General features: G+C 34.7%; 1 long non-coding RNA gene across 1 annotated transcript; it reads left to right on the plus strand.

The window, feature by feature from the left end:
- Positions 1-664: 664 nt before the first annotated feature.
- On the plus strand, positions 665-1,174 carry LOC149262864 (uncharacterized). The gene is made up of 2 exons (XR_016249581.1): positions 665-742; positions 1,143-1,174. It is a non-coding gene; the product is annotated as an uncharacterized LOC149262864 (long non-coding RNA).
- The last annotated feature ends 3,194 nt before the right edge of the window (positions 1,175-4,368 follow it).

Genomic DNA, 4,368 nt, shown 5'->3' on the forward strand with positions numbered 1-4,368 from the left:
TCCATTAATGAAATGAAGTATTATTTCCGTTGCATCTTTGTGTATATGGTTATCTCTGTAATCTGTTGCGTTCCTGTTTAAATCCGGATCAATATGGTGCTTATGTTGAACAAAATATGTTCTACTTGTATGTGGTTTCCATGCTATCTGAGCTTTATTAAAGGTGTTGTCGATTCAAATGATCTTCCTCTTAATGTCTCTAGGGAGATCCTTCAATAAAGTCGCATTGTAAGTTCCTCATTCACACCTTCCTTTTAAAATATGCCATTGTATGAGGTTAAATTATAATATTTAATATGTAAATCAGTTGATACTTTTTTGAATAATATTGATATGCAAGCATTAATATGAGCTTCTATGTTGGAAATATTTTGGTTTCCAAGTATTTCGTGGGTTTAAAGAAGAAAAATATGGATTGTGTCTTTATGTTTGATTTAGTTGTAGATGGTAAATGTTTTTTTCTGGAGCTAGGTAGGGATTTTATATTGTTGTTACATCAAGTCATATGCCATTTGAAGTTTCAACGAGTCTAACTACAAGATATTGTGATTATTTGCTTTCGTGTCTTTAGCAGTAGTAAATGTTTGATGCAATGGTGTTTTGGTTGAACATTTGTCTACTTATTGAGTTTATTTGTGATTAAATCCTTGAATGTGCATGTCAGGTTCCTATAATGAAGAAGCGTCTTGTACATAAGACATTTGATATGATTCAGGGTATTGTGCAAAGTGAGAATAAAGATGTAAGTCCACGACCTGTAAATTTAGAGGAAATTTATTAACTGTGTCATGGTCAAAGAAATATTGTTATGCTATCCTACTTTCCACCTTAAATTCAATGTGATATGCTCATTAAACATATTTATTTAAATGGAGTTATGTTTCATAGATTAGTAGAATCCAGTTAATATATGTGCCATAATTTGAATTGTTTATAGACTCCTTACGTCTTTATGTTCCTGAACTTTCTTCTCAGAAATGGAAATCATGTTTTGTGATAGTAATGTTGATTGATTCTTGTCAGCTTAATGAAATTGAAGTATTATTGCATTTTCTTCTATGATATTCTTTGATGTTGATTGAGTGAATGCGTTTTGAAGCTTCCGTAAAAGGAATTTACATTATTTTGGATTATTAATGTAGGATTACAAGAAATTCTAGGAGAACTTTGGAAAGTATATCAAATTGGGTTGTATCGAAGACTCAAATAATCATAAATGGATTGCTCCTCTTTTACGGTTCTTCTCATCCATGCATGATGAGGAGATGAATATCTTGGATGATTATATTGAAAACATGACTGAAAAACAAAATGGTATTTTTTATATTGCTTCAGATAGCATTAAAAGTGATAGGAGTACACCGTTTTTGGAAAAGTATTTGCAGAAGGATATTGAGGTATGATTTTACTTTTCCACTTAAATGACATATATTTCATGTATCTTGATAGTACATACAAAGTGACAACTACATTGTACTGTGTTGCTTTATAGGTCCTCTATCTCTTAGACCCAATTGATGAGGTCGCTATTCAAAATCTTCAAACATACAAAGAAAAAAAATTTGATGATATTAGTAAAGAAGATCTGGACCTAGGTAAGCAATTTGTATGTTGTATTGATATACTTGATGATGGAACACAATAACTATAGTCTGGAAAGTTCTATACAGTCAGTCTCATTCTGAAGAAGCATGCCAATGAATGTGGTAGAAAATTATCCATAAATAAGAGAAAATCTCTGACCATCAGTTACAGAAGAAACATGACCCTAAATGAAGAAAAATTTGTCAATTTCATTTCTGACATCAGAGAAAACTATGTTTTGTACATCTTGAGCGGGCCTAATAGTTGATAACATGTACTTCCTTGTAAGAGGTCACAGGTTCAAAGTCAAACCACAGGGGGATAGAGTATGTACACCTCAGTAGACTTTAGCAGTCAAATCACTGCACCGAGGTGGGTCACTTGTCCCACAAACAAGGGGGTCTCATACACCTTAAAATTAGATTATTATTATAATTTTCATCCTCTGCTTTCAAGGGATCATTATTTTTGCTTGCAGGTAGATCTATTATTTTCAAAGGAGAACAAACACGCATGTCCAAATTGGATGTTTTGAGTACATAATTTCTGTCTTTTTTATATTTTCAAAGAGAACAAGCATGCATGTCTGGATTGGATATTTTTAGAACAAAATTGCCATCTTTTTTATTTTAAATCTTTTTTTGTTCTTGTCCACATTTATTCATATGGTCTAAGTCCTATGTTTTGTCTAATTGAGTACGTGTTATGAAAAATATTGAACTTCAAAAGAAGTGATCTTGGTTTTATCTTTTCTTCTGTGTGCTTGCATGCCCACATCACATGCTCATAGGTATCTTCATATCCTCTTTGGGTACCAATGGCTCACTATTTCTTGCAGCATAATTTATCCTTACTTGCAAACAAAGTTTGTGTAAGAGTCCTTAGTGTCCAGTGTAGCATTCTTCATTGTTGGGACCTTGTACCATGTCCTCAGCAACAAACCTGCAATGGGTGGTCAGTACATAACCAAGGCGTACACATACATGTAGAACCTATATCATATGAATAGACATCATTTACACAACCTATCCCTAGTTGTTTTGACTAATGAAGAGGCTTGCTTTCACACAAATACAAACATAGTTTCACTCAAAAATATTTCTTTCTTTTCTCTAATACACATATCATATCCTCATGCACACATATTGATCACTGATATTCCCCCTCTTGGCCTCTCAATTCACATTCAAGCATCTGGCTCTCAGTTGGAACATTCATAGGTATTTCAGGGAGAATTATGTTGATGTTATTGATATGCATATAATTACTAATACTATCAATTTGTTGTGTGTCTGATCACTCTCTTCCTCCATGGAGTATATTGTTTAACACCTCTATTTTACTTCATGCACTCAATACCTCTTCAGAGGCATCACAACCTTTATTATTATCCTTGTATAACTATTTCTAAAATTTTTGGAGACTGTGCCAGGCCAATGACAATGGCAGGCAGTGGTCTTTGCCTTTGCAGCCTCTTTTGTCTTTTAACCTCTTTTGTTTGTGTTGCCACAAAATCTATCAGGCCTTGGAGAGGGGTACCCTACAAGGAAGGTACTAGATTAAGTGACAACAATAGTGTGACGGCCTATTGTCACCACAACCAAAACTCCTTGCTCATTATGAATTTTCACTAATGGGAGGAGTCCCTATATATAATAAGTCACCTAATAGGTGTTCTAAGCTTCGAGGTGTAAGGTGACAAAGATGCCTCCAAGGGAAAGGCACAATTTGGGCATAAGGCATCAAGAGGAAGAAGTTCGCTTTCCTTGAAAAGGCCAAATTAGGGCAACATAAGACCTAGGGTTTGATTTTTTTAGGTTGAGAGTTGGGATGACTAAAGGTTAAGACACCAAGAAAGGGCTTCCTACAATGTATTCCAATAAGGTTAAGACACATGAAACCCTCAAGAGGCCCCCAAGTTGAAGCTATAACTAAACTAGGGTTTATGCTAGGGAAAATATCTAGGGCAAGGGAGATTATTCATAAAAATAGACTGAATGCCCACCAAGGAAAATGATTTTGTGGAAACCACTCAACCCTCGATGTTTAGATTTTCCATGACCCAAATTCCCTCTCCTTGTCACTGAGAGCCCTAGTTGGTCGCTTGGCCATTCAGAGGACCAAGATACGTAAGAGAGAGAAAGTAAACTTTATGGATGAAAATTGACTTTATCACCAAATAAGGATGGTCGATGCCTAGTCCTAGTGTTTATGGAGTGTACTGATTCTTTAGGTTGGCTAAAACTTGCAAAGGAGTAAGGATATTTTGATGCCCTAACATCATAACCCTAATTATTTTCTTTGTGCGAGACCAAAATTCACTTGGGAGAGCTAACGTAAGATCACCAAGGGGATTTCCATTCACATATCATACAATGAGTAATGCATGCAATAATATGACTTAGCATCCACAAAGTTGATATTCAACAAAATTAAGTCACAATATTTAATCTAGATCACTGATTTATTCTATATATTAGACATGAAATCAATTTTTTTCAATAAAAGAGCACTTGCAAGACAATATGCATGTACAATCCAATCATTGATCCAAGGAAACTTCTCCAAAGACAAGAATGTAGCTCCAATACAAAGTATTCTACATAGATCACATCTCTCCAATAGGAAAAGAGGCTAAAATTCTCAAGTAGAGATGTTGAATTCACAAGTGATGATGATGACAAATGAAAAAGTCTGTTATGAAACCAGCTCAAGAAAAGATAGAAAAGATAAATCCACGCCTTAGAATTCAGCCTCTTCGAGGGGGCAACCTCCTTTACATTA

Source organism: Pinus tabuliformis, chromosome 6 (assembly GCF_031772625.1).
Source record: "Pinus tabuliformis cultivar Carrire ecotype Pingquan chromosome 6, CPIR1, whole genome shotgun sequence".
NCBI lineage: Eukaryota > Viridiplantae > Streptophyta > Pinopsida > Pinales > Pinaceae > Pinus > Pinus tabuliformis.